Below are 20,144 nucleotides of genomic sequence, written 5' to 3'. Positions count from 1 at the left end.
TTTTGTGTGCCCGTACCGCTCATGAAGCGGCAGGGGGTGGACAATATTTTCCATGCTAGATGTGTTATTATCAAGATGAGTGTTTATTCACTTGTCATTGCACGAGAGTGTGGCAAACATATTAGGGAAGCCCAGTCCTGAAATGAAAAAGAAATTTACTTTATGTTGTCAAATAATAAATTCCTTGGAAAGTGTTGGTATGGAAGGCACCCGTGGATACGGCTAGCCATGGAAAGTGAAAGAATGCTGGAAAAAGGAATAAACTTTATTTTTTGTTTGAGAACTGCCTATGATATATCTAGCATGGAAAGTGTTGGGAATTACTCGATCTTTTTCGTTGACGGGAAAAGTATGCCGCCAAAATTTTGTCTCTCATTTTTTTCGCTTTGAGCTCTGGCACCTCTACAAATCCCTATTTCCCTCTGCGAAGTGCCTTACTTTATGCAATTTTTGTTTTTATTTGACTCTCCATCTTCTCTTATAAAGCACCAATTAAGGGGCACTATGATCGTACTTGAACATTGGATGTAGCTAATATGCGAGTGTGTTTCATGAATGGATCAATGACTGAGCATGATGTGCTAGGGATAACTTTCTTTAGTGTTGATATTTTGATAGACATGGTTTCTTGTTGATATGCTTGAGTATTGAAATCTTCATGTCAAAACTAGACTATTGCTTTGAACCATATAAAAGTCCATATGTCGATGCTACAAAATAAAATAATATGTGATGAACATGTTAGGCAGCATTCCACATCAAAAAATTTGTTTTCATCATTTACCTACTCGAGGACAAGTAGGAATTAAGCTTGGGGATGCTGATACGTCTCCAACGTATCTATAATTTTTGATTGTTCCGTACCGTTATATTATCATTCTTGGATGTTTACAATCATTTTATAGCAACTTTATATCATTTTTGGTACTAACCTATTGACATAGTGCCCAGTGCAAGTTGCTATTTTTGCTTGCTGTTTACTTCGTAGAAAATCAATACCAAATGGAGTCCAAATGCAGCGAAACTTTTTGGAGATTTTTTCTGAACCGAAAGGCACAGGATGGGCTAAATTAGTGCCAGACGGGAGCCCCGACAGGGGCACAACCCATCTGGGTGCACCTGGGGGCCCAGGCGCACCCTGGTGGGTTGTGCCCACCTCGGTGGCCTCCGGCACCGCCTCTTTGCTCTATAAATACCCCAAAAATCCAGGAACCCTAGGGGAGTTGACAAAACACTATTCCAGCCAACGCAAGTTGCAAAACCACGAGATCCAATCTAGACACCATCACGGAGGGGTTCATCATCCTCATTGGTGCCTTTCCGATGATGCGTGAGTAGTTCACTGTAGACCTACGGGTCCGTAGTCAGTAGCTAGATGGCTTCTTCTCTCTTTTTGATTCTCAATACAATGGTCCCCTGGAGATCTATTTGACATAACTCTTTTTGCGGTGAGTTTGTTGGGATCCGTTGAACTTTGATTTTATGACCAGATCTATTTTATCCATGAAAGTTATTTGAGTTTTGATCTCTTATATGCATTATTACTTATAGCCTCGTATTTCTTCTTCGAATCTTTGGTTTAGTTAGGCCGACTATATCGATTTTTCTTGCCATGGAAAGAGGTGCTTTGTGATGGGTTCGATCATGCGGTGTTCTTTCCCAGTTTCAGAAGGGGTAGCAAGACACATATTGATCGTTGCTAGTAAGGATAACAAGATGGGGTCTATTCCTACATGAATAGATCTTGTCTACAACATGTCATCATTCTTATTGCATTACTCCGTTTCTTCATGAACTTAATACACTAGATGCATTCTAGATAGCGGTCGATGTGTGGAGTAATAGTAGTAGATGCAGGCAGGAGTCGGTATAATAATCTTGGATGTGATGCCTATATAATGATCATTGCCTGGATATCGTCATAATTATTTGAGGTTCTATCAATTGCCCAACAGTAATTTGGTTACCCACCGTATGCTATTTTCTCGAGAGAAGCCACTAGTGAAATCTACGGCCCCTGGGTCTATTTTCTAATCATATATTTTCAGATATATTTTGCTATTTGATTTTTCCTTTATTTGCATATTTTATTTTCAAATCTATATTATCAAAAACCCAAAAATATCTCGCTGAATTTTATTTGCCGTTATTTTATTTGCATCTATCAATCTATATCTTTACCAATCTTTTACCCTAGAGGGATTGACAATCCCTCTTACGCGTCGGGGTGTAAGTATTTGTTCTTTGTGTGCGGGTACCCTATACATAGTGTTGTTTGGTTCTCCTACATGTTCGATAACCTTGGTTTCATAACTGAGGGAAATACCTACCGTAATATAGCATGGAACAATAAAAAATTATAGATACGTTGGAGACATATCCTGCATCATATGGTGTTATTTTAGTATGAACTCTTGGATAGATCGATCGGAATGGATATCTTTGAGGTGGTTTCGTACCCTACAAACAATTTTGTCTTATGTTCTCCGCTAGATAAGAACTTTGGAGTGATTCTTCATCGCACGTTGAGGGATGGTTATATGATCCAATTATATTAGTATTGTTGAAAGATTGCACTAGCGAAAGTACGGACCCTAGGCCTCATTTTTAAGCATCGCAATACCGTTTGTGCTCACTTTTTTTAATTGCTACCTTGCTGTTTTTTACTGTTACTATTACAAAAATCAAAATCTACTATCATTACTACACTTGTATCACCATCTCTTCATCGAACTAGTGCACCTATACAATTTACCATTGTATTTGGTGTGTTGGGGACACAAGAGACTTTTTGTTATTTGATTGCAGGGTTGTTAGAGAAAGACCATATTCATCCTATGCCTCCCATGGATTGATAAACCTTAGGTCATCCAGTTGAGGGAAATTTGCTACCGTCCTACAAAACTCTGTGCTTGGAGGCCGAACACGAGTCTACAAGAACAAGTTGTGTAGTAGACATCAAGCTCTTTTCTAGCGTTGTTGCCGAGGAGGTGAGTGCTTGAAGGTATATCTTTAGATCTTGCAATTGAATCTTTTAGTTTCTTGTTTTATCACTAGTTTTGTTTATATAAGAAAACTACAAAAAATGGAATTGAGGTTGTCTCATATTATTCGTCTTTATCATGTCTTTCTTGAAAATGACGGAAGGAAAATTGTGCTCAATTGATAGAAGAAGAATTCAATAAAATGTTTGGCTAGAAATATTTGAATGATGAGCATGATTGCAATGTTGTTAGTATGAATTCATTGAATATCCATGATGCTAATGATAAGCAAAGCCATAAGCTTGGGGATGCTATATTTGATGAAGATGATATTTTTAGTCCCCCATGTGTTGATGAGAAAATTTATTTTGACGATAGCATGTGTCCTATTTATGATGCTTATATAAATGAAAATGGATTTGGAGAGGACATGACTTTATTTAATGATGAATCCACTACTTTGGAAGAGGTTTCAATTGGCTATGATAAAAAGTTTCTATCTATGATGATTATGCTAATAACATGTATGCTATATTGAATAATGATAACCATTAAACTTGTCATCCTGATTTTTGATTTTCAATCACATGATAGTTATTTTGTTGAGTTTGCTCCCACCACTATTAATGAGAAGAAATTTACTTATGTGGAGAGTTATAAAATTTCTATGCTTGTGGATCATGAAAAGAATGGTTTATGTGATAGTTACATTGTTGAATTCATTCATGATGCCACTGAAAATTATTATGAGAGAGGAACATATGCTTATAGGTATTGCAATAATATCAAGTTTCCTCTCTATGTGTTGAAAGATTTGAAGTTATACTTGTTTTGCCTTCCTATGCTTCTTGATTCTTGCTCCCATAAATTCTTTGCTCACAAAATCGCTATGCATAGATAGTGAGTTAGGATTAAATGTGCTTGTCATATGCTTCATGATGCCCCAGTCATGTTTCAATTCTTTACTTTTATGTGAGCATCATTGAAATCATCGTGCCTAGCTAAAAAAGCATTAAAGAAAAGCGCTTGTTTGGAGACAACCCGACACTTATACCTACTATTTTTGTGTGTTCACATGATTAAGCTACTCTACTAATCATGTTTTATAGATTTTGTTTCAATAAAGTGCCAAGTAAAGCCTTTGGGATAGTGTGGATGATAGTAGACTTGATTCTGTGCAAAAACAGAAATTTTTTCTTCCTGTAACAGAACTGTTTAGATTTACTGAAACATGATAAAATTCTGATTTTTTTATAGATGATAGATATAAAAATTTTCTACGTTGTCCTAATTTTTCATAATTTTTGAATTTACAGAAGTATGGTCATTGTCCACATCATTACAAATTGTTCTGTTTTTGATAGATTCTGTTTCCAATGCATAGTTTGTTTGTTTTCTAGTTTATATGGCTTATATTGCTCAATATAAATTGTAGAAATGATAAGGTACAATATGAATTTGATGTCTACTACACAACCTTCTTCTCGTAGACGTTGTTGAGTCTCCAAGTGCAGAGGTTTGTAGGACAGTAGCAAATTTCCCTCAACTGGATGACCTAAGGTTTATCAATCCGTGGGAGGCATAGGATGAAGATGGTCTCTCTCAAACAAACTTGCAACCAAATAGGAAAGAGTCTCTTGTGTCCCCAACACACCCAATACAATGGTAAATTGTATAGGTGCACTAGTTTGGCGAAGAGATGGTGATACAAGTGCAATATGGATGGTAGATATAGGTTGTTGTAATCTGAAAATATAAAAACAACAAGGTAGAAAGTGGTAAAAGTGAGCGTAAACGGTATTTCAATGCTAGAAAACAAGGCCTAGGGTTCATACTTTCACTAGTGCAAGTTCTCTCAACAATAATAACATAATTGGATCATATAACTATCCCTCAACATGCAAAAAAGAGTCACTCCAAAGTCACTGGTAGCGGAGAACAAACGAAGAGATTATTGTAGGGTACGAAACCACCTCAAAGTTATTCTTTCTGATCAATCTATTCAAGGGTCCGTAGTAAAATAACATGAAGCTATTCTTTCCGTTCGATCTATCCTAGAGTTCGTACTAGAATAACACCTAAAGACACAAATCAACCAAAACCCTAATGTCACCTAGATACTCCAATGTCACCTCAAGTATCCGTGGGTATGATTATACGATATCCATCACACAATCTATGATTCATCTATTCAACCAACACAAAGAACTTCAAAGAGTGCCCCAAAGTTTCTACCAGCGAGTCAAGAAGAAAATGTGTGCCAACCCCTAGGCATAAGTTCAAAAGGTCACCGAACCCGCAAGTTGATCACCAAAACATGCATCAAGTAGATCACGTGAATATCCCATTGTCACCACAGATAAGCACATGCAAGACATACATCAAGTGTTCTCAAATCCTTAAAGACTCAATCTGATAAGATAACTTCAAAGGGAAAACTCAATCCATTACAAGACAGTAGAGGGGGAGAAACATCATAAGATCCAATTATAATAGCAAAGCTCGCGATACATAAAGATCGTGCTGAATCAAGAACACCAGAGAGAGAGAGAGATCAAACACATAGCTACTGGTACATATCCTCAGCCCCGAGGGTGAACTACTCCCTCCTCGTCATGGAGAGCGCCGGGATGATGAAGATGGCCACCAGAGAGGGATTCCCCCTGGCAGGGTGCCGAAACGGGTCTAGATTGGTTTTTGGTGGATATAGAGGATTCTCGCGGCGGAGCTCCCGATCTAGGTTTCTTTCTGGAAGTTTGGGTATTTATAGGAATTTTTGGAATCGGGAACAAGTGAGTGTGGGGGTCTCTGAGGTGGCACGAGGTAGGGGGCACGCCCAGGGGGTAGGTGTGACGCCCCCGAATTGACCGTACACTAATCATACACGCAAACATGTACAATCAAGATCAGGGACTCACGGGAAGATATCACAGCACAACTCTAGACACAAATTTAAACAATACAAGCTTTATATTACAAGCCAGAGGCCTCGAGGGCTCGAATACATCAGCTCGAAAACACAAGAGTCAGCGGAAGCAACAATATCTGAGTACAGACATAAGTTAAACAAGTATGCCTTAAGAAGGCTAGCACAAATTAGCAACGATCGAAAAGGCAAGGCCTCCTGCCCATGATAACTACTCCTCGAAGTTGAACTCCACGTAGAATCATCCTCGGGATCCTCTGGCTCCTGGACTCCATCATATGATCGCAGTAACCGGGAAAAGGGGAAAAAGAAGTAGGAAAGCAACCGTGAGTACTCATCCAAAGTACTCGCAAGCAAGGATCTACACTACATATGCATTGGTATCAATGAAATGGGTAGTATCTGTGGACTGAACTGCAGAATGCCAGAATAAGAGGGACATAGCTAGTCCTATCGAAGACTACGCTTCTGGCAGCCTCCATCTTGAAGCAGTAGAAGAGAGTAGATGGGAAGATCACCAAGTAGCATCGTATAGCATAATCCTACCCAGTGATCCTCTCCTCGTCGCCCTGTCAGAGAGCGGCAACCGGGTTTTAACCGGCACTTGAAACGGTGTGTTTTATTAAGTATCCAGTTCTAGTTGTCATAAGGTCAAGGTACAACTTCGGGTCGTCCTTTTTCCGAGGGACGCGGCTATTCGAATAGATAAACTTCCCTGTAGGGGTGCACCACATTATCCAACACGCTCGATCCCTTTGGCCGGACACACTTTTCTGGGTCATGTCCGGCCTCGGAAGATCAACACGTCGCAACCCTACTTAGGCACAACAAAGAGGTCAGCACGCCGGTCTAAATCCTATGCTCTCATCTCCTATTGCACACCTGCACGTTGTGAACACGGTTGGTAAGCAGACCTAGCCTCCCTAATACAAGAGCATGCGTTCCAGTCCAAGCCGGCACGCGCCGCTCAGTCGCTGACGTCAAGAAGGCTTCGGCTGATACCACGACGTCGAGTGCCCATAACTATTCCAGCGTAGTTGGTTAGTGCGTATAGGCCAGTGGCCAGACTCAGATCAAATACCAAGATCTCGTTAAGCGTTTTATTTTGAAATAACCGCGGATGCCGACCAGGGCCAGACCCACCTCTCACCTAGGTGGTCTCAACCTGCCTTGTTGCTCTGACACAAAGTAACAGTCGGGGGCCGTCGGGAACCCAGGCCCACCACTACCGGGATGGAACCACCTGTCCTTTCAGCCCTCACATCAAAATCACTTGCGGGTACTCTACGAGCCGACCCGACTTTAGTCACCACATGTATCATATAATATGTATGTAGTTATATACTCGTGATCATCTCCCGAGTGATCACGGCCTAGTAGTATAGCATGGCAGATGGACAAGAATGTAGGGCCACTGATGAAATACTAGCATCCTATACTAAGCATTTAGGATAGCAGGTAAGGGTATCAACAATTGTAGCAACAATGACAGGCTATGCAACAGAATAGGATTAACGGAAAGCAGTAACATGCTACACTACTCTAATGCAAGCAGTAGAGAGAAGAATAGGCGATATCTGGTGATCAAGGGGGGATTGCCTGGTTGCACTGGCAAGTAGGGGTCGTCAACAACGTAGTCGATCGGGGCACCAGCAACGGCGTCAGTCTCGTAGTCTACCGGAGAGAAGAGGGGGAAGAAACAATGAATACAATCCAGGCAGATGCATATCAATGCATTACATACAAGTAACGGTGCCAGGTGTGCCCTAACGCAGTAGGAGGTGATACCGGCGAAGGGGGGAAACATCCGGGAAAGTATCCCCGGAGTTTCGTGTTTTCAGACAGATGAACCGGAGGGGAAAAGTTGTGTGCTCGCTATGCTAAGGATGTGTGGCGGATGAACGGGCTGCGTATTCGGATTTGTCTCGTCGTTCTAAGCAACTTTCATGTACAAAGTATTTTCATCCAAGCTATGGATTATTTTATATTAATTTCTAAAGATTTAAATCATTTTTAGGATTTATTTAATTATTTTAAATCAACATTATCTAGAATAGTGTTTGCTGACATCATCATGACATTAGCAGTCAACTGGGCATTGACTGGGTCAAACTGACATGTGGGTCCCGCATGTCATACTCTGTTTATTCTAATTAGGGTTTAACTAATATAATTACTGTTTAATTAATTTACACTAGTTAATTAGGTTAATTAAACATAATTAGTTAAGTTAATTAAGTTAATTATTTATTATTTTTTAAATCCTTTTTTTAAAATCGTTCTCGGGCATGGGCCCCGTTGTCCAGTGGCCCAGGGCCTTGACGGGCATAGGGGAAGCGGACGCTGAGCGCTGCGGTTACGGGCGCGGGCGCTGGGTCACCTAGACCCGAGCGTGCGGGCTGGCCGGTGGCCACGACAGGGCAGCCGCAGCCGGCCGAAGCGGGTCTGCGGGGTGAGGGGGTGGTGCCCAAGTGCGACGCAGGGGTGCGTGTGGGCGCGCACAACAGGCAGCCGGCGCGGCGCCGAAGCGAGCAGCAGTGCGCGAAGCAGGAAGTGGCGGCGGTTGCTGCAGGGGCGAGAGGCGGAAGAGAGGGGTGCGGCCTGGCACTGATGCGTTGTTGCATGAGAGGGCCTCCACGGCCAGTGGGTGGCCGGGTTGCTGGGAGGCGGCGGCGATGACACTGCCCGGCGCGGCCAGGCGGCTAAGGCGGCGGTGTGCGGGGCGGCGAGCAGCGGGGCTTGCCATCGGGCGCGCAGGGTGCGGGACGGCGAGCAACGAGGCTCGGTAGCGGACACGCGGGGCCTGAGGGTGAGCGCGGCGGGGCTGCAGGTCAGTTGCGGCATGAGCCCATCCCTGTGTGGGCGCGCGCGCTGGTACGAGGCTGGGCGAGGCGGGTATGAGTGGCGCATGCGGGCAGCGGCAAGAGCGCGGGCGCGCGAGGGGCTTCGGCCGCGGTGAGCGAGCAGCGGGAGGCGACGGGAGGTCGCGCGCGCGCGCGCACGGGGGCAGGGGAGACGAGGAGAGGCCGGCGGAGCTCACGAGGGTTGTGTAGGGTTTGGGCAGCGGGGGGTCGAGGAGGAGGACGGGGTCGACGACGGGGCAGCTCCGGCGAGGCCGTGACGGGACGAGGCGGGGAGGTCCGAGGACATCAAGGGCGGCTTCGGGCGATGGAGAGGTCCGACGGCGTCGAGGGCGGCTTCGGGCGACGGCGAGGTCCGGCGACGGTGGCGTGGTGGCGCCGGGGACACGCCTCGATCTGGATCGGGGGCAGGGGCAGAGGCGAGGGGGAGGAAATCGTGGGGAGGGAGTGGGTGAGTTGGGGTAAGATCTAGGTTTTCCACCGACAGGGGGGTATGGGGGAGTGGGGTGAGCCGGCTGGGCCGGCCTGGCTAGCCCAGTGGCCAGCTGGGCCGGTTGGCCCCGGGGAAGGGTTTGGTTTTTTTGTTTGTTTTAGTTTTACTTTTTGTTGTTTTTTCTTTTCTGTTTTATTTTAGTTACACGCTAATTTTAGTTTAGTAAAATATGACTATAACCCCTAAAATAATGTTTTAGAACAATCCACAAGTATAAAAAGTTTTACCCAGATATAAAATAGTTTAGTATTTTATAAAATACCAAAGGCGTTTAAATAGTTGTTTTTGCTACTGTTTAAATATTTATGGTCATTTAAAAACCTTTTAAAATATGGGTTTCAGCATGGTAAATATCCAGGGATCATTTTCCACACTTTGAACATTTTAGTTTCCATGTTTGACAAATTTTAATTTTTGACTTTAAATGTGAATTTGAATTTTGAACAATGATTTGGATCAAGTGAGGATTAGCAACAGTAATTTGATGACATGACACCATTAACAGGGGTTTACTGTAGCTTAATTACCCGGGCGTCACATTTCTCCTCCACTACAAGAAATCTCGTCCCGAGATTTAAGAGGTAGTAAAAGGGGGAAAGGTTTGGTAACGAATCTAGCTGGTCTTCTCATTCTAGCCTGCTCTTCTCAAAGAGGCCGATCCAATACATTGATATCTTCGTTGCTCTGCTTTAGGTCATCATGTGAAGTCGGCATCCTTTCTTCGGGAACTCCATCGTACTTAGGGGTGGACTAACGAGCAGCTCGGCTCGTTAAGCTCGTACTCGTTAAGCTCGCGCTCGTTAAGGCTCGGCTCGTTAAGCTCGTTAAGATTAATGAGCAGGAAACCCTGCTCCGGCTCGGCTCGTTTGAAGCTCGTTAAGCTCGCGAGCGCTCGTTAACAGATTATAATATGTTACGATATACATGATGAATGTGTAGGTATGGTTTTCAAGATGAAATATGGTGACTACAAAAGGAAATGTAGTTTGTTGTCTCATATGTCGATTAAATAAATAGATGGGCTAAGGTGCTTCAAATATTTTGTCACGTAAGATGAAAATATGTATTGTGTTGTTGCTAACGAGCTTAACGAGCTACTCAGGAAAATCGTTAGCTCGCTCGTTAAGCTTAATGAGCTAAAATTAATGATTGGCTCTATTCATTAAGAAGCGAGCTACGAGCTTAACGAGACGAACTATTGAGCGCTCATTAAGCTTGCGAGCTACGAGCTTTTGGTCCAGCCCTAATCGTACTTACGAAAGAATAAAGGGTGGTTATTCCGGGAGAACGGACCTCTGCAAGGTTGACTATCTGGTCGATAACATCGGGGAAGGTGGCGGAAAGTAACTATCGAATTGAAACTTAAGAAAATATCGAGAGCAAATTAAGGAGGTATCATGGGAAGTTTCGAGCGGGCAGGCAATCTTTTGATGCCTGAAACAGGGCATGAAAGGGGTTCAAAGCAACAGGAATACATATTGTGTCTGATTCCAGAATAGATCACTAGGAAGGTGACCCATGAATTACTTACGAAGCCAAACGTGAGGATTGACTTTGGGAACAGGGATGTACAGGAGAGTCAGGTTTCAATCATGTGGAACTATGGGTTATGGGCCCACCATGTGGGTTAAAAGTAGGGAGGGCGCTGCCATCTTGCACGATAATGATAGCAAGCGCCGGAGAATAGCATGTCAGTTATGTTGGCAACAACGTCGGTACCAAGGGCGAGAGACGAAGAGAACCATTTTCTTGCTCGTTGAACGAGGTAGACCAATAGGTAAGGTTATCGTCCATTGGTGGCTACCAGAATGTCATCACCAATAGTGTCTTGTTGACAGAATTGTACACCGAGGTGTTTACATAAGCAGGAGAATATTACTGCTTAGATCATACAGATCACAAGAAAGGTTAAACCAAACAATGGAAAGGAAAATATGATTATCAGATTAAATAGAACAATGGAAAGGAAAATGTGTTTAAACACATATTTCAAGGGTATATCCTTCCCAGGGAAAAGCAGAGCATGATATCCATGACAAGATATAATGTAGAAAACTCTTTAGGTAAGGGGAGAGAAATTTCATGACATTAACCATACAACGGTGTTAGGATAAATGATAAAGAAAATTTAGCATTGTGCTCCAAATGTTCTTATTGAAAACTCGGAGTACCACCGACATGCTTCGAGATAGCATTGACATGGTCTTCAAACAAAGGTTAGACTTTGGATACTCAATGGATTCATCAGGAACAACTTATAGAATAAGTTTTACAATTTACTCATGGAAGAATGGATATCCTTGCTAAAAGGGAAAATTATATCAATAGGTCCTCCGGTCAGGTGTGCTACGCATGACATCACCTTACCGAGTCATATAAAGACCAATGTTATAACTCTTGGAAATATGTTCCAACCATCATATCTGACCAAGGTTCAGATCCGATCGGTGTCAGGATACCTCCGACTTAGGATGCCTGATAAGAAAAGGTGCAACACAAATTGACGAGGTGACAATGTAAGATTCTCGGGAAATGAACTATGGGAGCGAGTTACAAAACAAGAGTTCATCGTTAACCCAAGGAGAGGATGAGGAGGTGGATGATGGTCTCAGTGACAATTTATCGAGATTTCCAACAAGATGGATTTTCACATTTATGTGAGTAAGGAGATAACGTTTGTCAGATCAAATGGTATAATGATGTATGCTCGAGGAAAACATACACCATTAACCATTGGTTGGAAGGTGCATCCATAATATGGGCTTAGGTACCATGATCAATGTTTAGAATGGTGATTCAATTACCAATACACAAAGAATGAAACTATCATTCATTATCTTACAAGCAATAAGGTTGCTAGTAATTTTGAATTTTTACACATCACAATTCAATCGTTGGTATTCCGGTTGGAAACAACACGGGGACCAAGAGATGAATGTCGATGGCGGGATGTATCACTTGTACCAAGAATTCTTAAGAGGTGGAGTAATCCTCATGACATTCTTGACATAAAAGATGGTGATACTCCAAGGTAAAGAAGAACAAATGCCGGATAGCAAGGAACTCAAGGTATAACACAGAACACGAACAAGTTTGTGTTGGGGGGAAGGCAATAAAGTGGTCGATGACAACACAAATCATCGAGGGCAAGGATGGTATTTCTCATAATGAATTCAATTGCTATCCTGGAAGAGCTCCGAATGTTGATGATGATCACGACACATTTGTCGAGAGATCTCATGAAGATGTAATCGGTCGGCGATGACATCAAGTCAAAGGAATGATGAAGCAAAGGTTATTTGAACCAAGGGTACGACACAAACTCAAAATCAAGCTTGCTGTTTAAGGTGAAATTATATGATGAGAAAGATTGACGTAAGGATAGCTTATCGTTGAAAATTGTTCTCCGGAAAGAAGGACCAGGTAGCACAGTTAGAATTTAGCACAATAATATATAGCCAATCAGGCTAGGAATGACTTGAAGGATTATTAAACTTGTAAGCAATGAAAATTACTTAGAGTTATTGAATCGGAGTGCGGAATCGATTCACTTATCGGTGTTCTCGAGTGAAATAACTCAGAACCCGGGGGGATCTGAAATCGGTGAGAAGCAATACTAGATGAAGACTCATATGAAGAAACACAGTTCTTTGATATTCTCGAGATACTGGAGGGTATTACTCGAAGGAAGATCGACATAGCCGTTGTGGATATGTATTGATCCACAGAAGACAAGTGTTTTCACTTTCTTGAGAAATTGGAACAAGTAGAAAATATATGGTCGGAACCACGATTGTAAAAGACCAGATCTCAGATATAAGATGAACTTAGACCAAGGGCATAATTAATTTAAGAGAAGCCTCCATGATAAGATCTACATCGTGTCCATGGGCATGAACACAAAGTTCAAGGTCGACTCCCACTTCTCCAACGCATGACCTTTCATTCACTTCTCGCTTTAAAAAATTGTAGTGTTGAAATTTTATTTGGCGAAGCAACAAAAGAGTATGACTCGCGAAAATTTCCGGGTTCATACGGTTTGGGAAAGGCATAGTTTCAACCCATCAGGGCATCTTAGGAGCATATATCACCATTTACCAAAGGCATTATGTATCCGAGGAAAGGCTCACAAGCTTAATGAATATGAAGGACGTTGTCAGATAAAATCTGACAAAGGGTCTGGTGGTCCACAAGGGATCTGATGTGAGCATCGGTACTCAACGAGAGGAAGAAAGAATGAAAGGAGATCAGATTATAGAAACAACTGACTAACTGAAAGCTCAATTGCAAAGGAATTATGAATTCCAAGACAAGGGATAAGAAGCACTGCTCTGATTAGAGATGGATAGGTAGAATAGCCTTAGGGGTACAATCGAAGGCGATTTGATTAGTCGAAATCAAGCACATGTTAAAATGATGTCTGAGCCGGAAGGACGCATTCTAGGATCTGATTGCATTCGCAACATATTGTATCAACGGACTCAAAATGATAATGACAAAGGATGACAATAAGATTACTAGACTTATGGTATTAACCATAATGCAAGCAAGCAAGAAATTCAAGAACAATAGGCTGTTGAGGATTTTCAAAAGAACGAATGGTATTGCGAGGACTTTTGTGAAATACATGAATCAACTGAGGATGAGCGGATACTCGATAGGTGCACAAAATTATCCGTAGGGGTATTCAGGTGACAAGGATCTGCAAGGCAGTAAGCTCAAAGGATTCTCGGAACAATCGAAGAGCAGTTCAGGGCATCTTGCAATAACAAGATCAATGGGATTGAATGTAAGAATGGTAGGTGTATGTAGTTATCAATAAGGATATAACAGTGGTAGGGAATTTGCAAGGGCAGTGGGTATGAGTGTCTCGGGAGAACATCGTAGAGTAACCTCGGAATCTTCTGGTGGAGTAGACGATCATCGGTAATAAGGTGCTCTCTAGGTGAAAGTGATCATGAGATCCTAATGTTAGATTTAGCCAAATTCATTTAACCTGAATACAAGAGAGATCAGAGTCCCAGAGTATAGATGAGGAATAAAATATCCTAATACCACCCAATGGCGACGTGGGCCCATGGGCCGCACAACCAAGTTAGTAAAAGAATTTTCATCGACTAGACTCAACTTTGGCCAAGGAGTGTGCAAGGGAGATTCGTACAAGCCGTCGGCTCTGATACCAACTTGTGACGCCCCCGATTTGACTGTACACTAATCATACATGCAAACGTGTACGATCAAGATCAGGGACTCACGGGAAGATATCACAACACAACTCTAGACACAAATTAAAATAATTCAAGCTTTATATTACAAGCCAGGGGCCTCGAGGGCTCGAATACATCATCTCGATAACACAAGAGTTAGTGGAAGCAACAATATCTAAGTACAGACATAAGTTAAACAAGTATGACTTAAGAAGGCTAGCACAAATTAGCAACGATCAAAAAGGCAAGGCCTCCTGCCCAGGACCTCCTAACTACTCCCCGAAGTCGAACTCCACGTAGAATCATCCTCAGGATCCTCTGGCTCCTAGACTCCATCATATGATCGCAGTAACTGGGAAAAGGGGAAAAAGAAGTAGGAAAGAAACCGTGAGTACTCATCCAAAGTACTCGCAAGCAAGGATCTACACTACATACGCATTCGTATCAATAAAATGGGTAGTATCTGTGGATTGAACTTTAGAATGCCAGAATAAGAGGGGAATAGCTAGTCCTATCAAAGACTACATTTCTGGCAGCCTCCATCTTGAAGCAGTAGAAGAGAGTAGAGGGTAAGTTCACCAAGTAGCATCGTATAGCATAATCCTACCCGGCGATCCTCTCCTCGTCGCCCTATGAGAGAGCGACCACCGGGTTGTATCTGGCACTTGAAATGGTGTGTTTTATTAAGTATCCGGTTCTAGTTGTCATAAGGTCAAGGTACAACTCCGGGTCGTCTTTTTTCCGAGGGACACGGCTATTCGAATAGATAAACTTCTCTGTAGGGGTGCACCACATTACCCAACACGCTCGATCCCTTTGGCCGGACACACTTTTCTAGGTCATGTCCGGCCTCGGAAGATCAACACGTCGCAGCCCTACCTAGGCACAACAAAGAGGTCAGCATGTCGGTCTAAATCTTATGCGCGCAAGGTTCTGGGCCCATCGCCCATTGCACACCTGCACGTTGCGAACGCGGCCGGTAAGCAGACCTAGCCTCCCTAATACAAGAGCATGCGTTCCAGTCCAATCCATCACGCGCCGCTCAATCGCTGACATCAAGAAGGCTTCCACTGATACCACGACGTCGAGTGCCCATAACAGTTCCCGCATAGTTGGTTAGTGCGTATAGGCCAATGGCCAGACTCAGATCAAATTCGAAGATCTTGTTAAACATTTTATTTTGAAGTAACCGCGGACGCCGACCAGGGCCAGACCCGCCTCTCACCTAGCTGGTCTCAACCTTCCCTTTCGCTCCGCCACAAAGTAATAGTTGGGGGCCGTCCGGAACTCAGGCCCACCACTACCGGGATGGAACCACCTGTCCTTTCAGCCCCCACATCAAAATCACTTGCGTGTACTCTACGAGCCCACCTGACTTTAGTCACCACATGTATCATATAATATGTATGTAATTATATGCCCGTGATCACCTCCCGAGTGATCACGGCCCAGTAGTATAGCATGGCAGACGGACAAGAATGTAGGGCCACTAATGAAATACTAGCATCCTATACTAAGCATCTAGGATAGCAGGTAAGGGTATCAACAATTATAGCAACAATGACAGGCTATGCAACAGAATAGGATTAACGGAAAGCAGTAACATGCTACACTACTCTAATGCAAGCGGTAGAAAGAAGAATAGGCGATATCTGGTGATCAGGGGGGGTTTCCTGGTTGCTCTGGCAAGTAGGGGTCGTCAACAACGTAGTCGATCGGGGCACCAGCAGCGGCGTCAGTCTCATAGTCTACTGGAGAGAAGAGGGGGAAGAAACAACAAATACAATGCAAATGGATGCATATCGATGCATGACATAACAAGTAACGGTGCCAGGTGTGCCCTAACGCTGTCGGAGGTGATACCGGCGAAGGGGGAAACATCCGGGAAAGTATCCCCGGCGTTTCGCGTTTTCGGACAGATGAACCGGAGGGGAAAAGTTGCGTGTTCGCTATGCTAGGGATGTGTTGCGGACAAACGGGCTGTGTATTCAGATTTGTCTCGTCGTTCTGAGCAACTTTCATGTACAAAGTATTTTCATCCGAGCTACGAATTATTTTATATTAATTTCTAAAGATTTAAATCATTTTTAGGATTTATTTAATTATTTTAAATCAACATTATCCATAATAGTGTTTGCTGACGTCAGCATGACGTCAGCAGTCAACTTGGCGTTGTCTGGGTCTAACTGACGTGTGGGTCCCGCATGTCATACTCTGTTTATTCTAATTAGGGTTAACTAATCTAATTACTGTTTAATTAATTAACACTAGTTAATTAGGTTAATTAAACATAATTAATTAAGTTATTTATTTATTTATTATTATTTTAATCATTTTTTAAAATTGTTCTAGGGCATGGGCCCCGTTGACCAGTGGCCCAGGGCCTTAACAGGCACAAGGGAAGCGGGTGCTGGGCGCTGCGGTTACGGGCGCGGGCGCCGAGTCGCCTGGACCCGAGTGCGCGGGCTGGCCAGCGGCCACGGTAGGGTAGCTATAGCCGCCTGGAGCGGGTCTGCGGGGTGAGGGGGGCGGCGGCCAAGCACGACGCAGGGGGTGCGTGTGGGAGCGCACAACAGGCAGCGGGCGCGGTGCGGAAGCGGGCAGCAGCGCGCGAAGCAAGAAGCGGCGGTAGTTGCTGCAGGGGCTAGGGGCAGAAGAGAAGGGTGCGGTCTGGCACCGGTGCGGGGTTGCATGAGAGGGTTCCGGCGGCCAGTGGGTGGCCGGGGTGCTGGGAGGCAGGGGCGGCGGCGACCCTAGCCGGCGCGGACAGGCGGCTAAGGCGGCGGTGTGCGGGACACCGAGCAGCGGGGCTCGGCAGCGGGCGCGCGAGGCCTAGCGATGAGCGCGGTGGGGCTGCAGGACAGGTGCGGCGCGAGCCCATCCCCGCGCGGGCGAGCACGCTGGTACGAGGCTGGGCGAGGCAGGCAGCAGTGCAGCACGTGGGCAGCGGCGAGGGGTTTCAGCCACAGTGAGCGCGTAGCGGGAGGCGGTGGGCGGTCGGGCGCGTGCGCGCACACGGGGGCAGGGGAGAGAAGGAGAGGCCGGGGGAGCTCACGAGGGTCGTGTAGGGTTCGGGCAGCGGGGGGTCGAGGAGGAGGACGGGGTCGACGGCGGGGCAGCTCCGGCGAGTCGGGGAGGTCCGACGACATCGGGGCGGCTTCGGGCGACAGAGAGGCATGGCGGCTTCGGGCGACAGAGAGGTCCGGCGACGGTGGCGTGGTGGAGCCAGGGATGCGCCCCGATCTGGATCGGGGGCAGGGGCAGAGGCGAGGGGGATGAAATCATAGGGAGGGAGTGGGTGAGTGGGGGAGGGGTCGATCTAGCACTACTAGGGAAAACCTTATACACAGAATGTTACCAGTAGCATTGTACAAAATCAAACGCTACTGCTAATTAGTAGCAGCGCGCGTAAATAAACCACACTACTGCTATGACTTTTGCAGTAGCGCGTACTGGCGAAAAGCGCTGCTGCTATGTTTGAACTGGGCGCACATGGCTAGCCCAACCTAGCAGTAGCGCGTATACTGGCCCAACGCTACTGCTACGCTCCTTAGCTGTAGCGCGCTTACGTGTAAGGCACTGCTGCTAACGGAAATAAAATAAAATGAAAAACAAGTAGAAAAGTAAATGAAAATGAAAAAAATAGAAAAAGGAGAAAGGAAAAAAATAAAATGTAAAGAAAAATAAAAGAAAAAAGGAAAAAAGGAGAAAGGAATAGCAGTAGCGGGTTTCAGTAAACGCGCTATAGCTAACATAACTATAGCGCATTTCCGGAAACTCGCCACCGTTACGTTTCACTTAAACAGCGGTTCCCCCCCCCCGCCCCCCCGGCCACCACTTCTTCCCCAAATCCCTCGCCCTCGCCGCCGTCTCCCCAATTCGTCGTCGCCCACTTCGCCACCGTCTCCTGCCGGCATGGACGCCCGCAAGCTCACCGTCTCCCCCCGAGGCCGCCGTCATCCTCACCGCTGCCGCCCGAGGCCGCCCTCAGCCTCACCGCCGCCGCCCGAGGCTGCCCTCGACGTCACCGTCGGCGCCCTCCACCTCACCGCCACCCGAGCCCGCCCAGGACCGCCGTTGCCCGTTCCCGAGCCCGCCTCTCTCCCCTCTCTGTAAGTCCCCCAACCCTCCCCCCACTCATCTCTCTCTGCATTTTAGAGAAAAAATTACTAGAGCAAAATTTAGTTAGGGCAGTAGGGTTTAATTAGTGTAGATGCTGCTTGTATAGTATATAGTGATACTAGTAGATGTTAATTAGGTTAGGGCAATAATGGTACTAGTAGATGTTAATTAGATGTTTTTCAGTTAGGGCACTAGAGTTTTGCTAGGTTAATTAGGTTAGTAGTGCTGCTAGTAGTAGTGATACAGTAGGTTAATTAGGTGATGTTAAATGAATAACCTAAATGAATGAAATTAGTAGTTAACTGAAATTTTTTCCTTTCATCATTATAGAGCACTAAAGTTAACTGAATTTTGTTCTATTAGTAGTTAAATGAATTTTCTTCTACACTTTGTTTTTGAATTAGCTTGCAAAATTTGGACATGTGGTTGCTCGTGTATATTTGGACACTGTTTCCAGGGAATGATGCTTAGTGGCCTATGTTTTGTCGGAATGTTGATTCATTTCTTTTCCGGCAAATTCCAGGTTCTCGATTTGTCCACTTTTTAGCAAAGGTCATGCCGAAATTTTCCATGAATTTTGGCATAACTTGTGCTACAAACTAGGACATATCGAGTGCCCGTGATTTGACGCACCAGGAAGGAGTCAACATTCCTGCAAAACAATAGGCCTTTTTATGTCATTATTCATTTTATTAGGTATAGAATTAATTAACTAGATTTAATCATAGAAACATGGCTAGCAACGATGAAGGACAGGGTTCTGGTGATTGCGACGATGCCTACCGGGCGGCAGACGAATTTTTTAGCCTTACCGACGATCAACCGATGTTATTGCTGGGCCCACCGGTGGCATCGGGGACTGAGACCGACACGCAGACCGGTGCTGAGACTGAGACCAGCGCTCAGACTCAAACCGGCATCGAGACTGGCGCTGAGACTGAGACCGGCGGTGCCTCAGGGAGCGGAGCCGGTGTAGAACCGAAAGCAAAGAGGCAACAGGTTCCTAACAAACTCAGGACTACTAGAGTGGTGGTCACGAAGGTGGACGACGGCAATTTTGAGCCAACAGCGCCCGAGGAAGCGCGTCGATGCTACGGCAATTTTGAGCCAACGGTGGCCATAAGACCGACTTCTGCTGCATCCAGCAACCGAACGATTCTCTTAATGATGGATTCTATGTCCTACACCACATGCTGGAGTACAGACGGGATCACCAGAACCTTCGCATGGCACCTTCTTCCGGCGATGCCCATATTCTGCAATGGGCAAAGGACATAGGAGATATCGAGGATCATCGACTTCGAGCCGAGTTCTATAACATCCAGTGCGAACTTGCCCAAATCATCATGAAGGAGGTCGTCGAAAAAACAGGGATGTTCTACGGAGAAGGACAAATGTCGCGGGAAGACGTCCGAACATGGATAGCCTCTCAGCGTCTCGACCTGAAGCCTTTCACTAGGCTCGGGGACTATCTCCCTGACTTGGATGGATGGAACGACATGTTGGAGTGATTGTCGATATATGACAATGTGTCCGTTTAGTCCATACTTT

The sequence above is a fragment of the Triticum urartu genome, chromosome 3A (assembly GCF_056163025.1).
Source record: "Triticum urartu cultivar PI428250 chromosome 3A, HENAU_Tu73, whole genome shotgun sequence".
In the NCBI taxonomy this organism is placed as follows: Eukaryota; Viridiplantae; Streptophyta; class Magnoliopsida; order Poales; family Poaceae; genus Triticum; species Triticum urartu.
The sequence above is the reverse complement of the archived record's forward strand: the minus strand, read 5'-3'. Positions refer to the sequence as shown.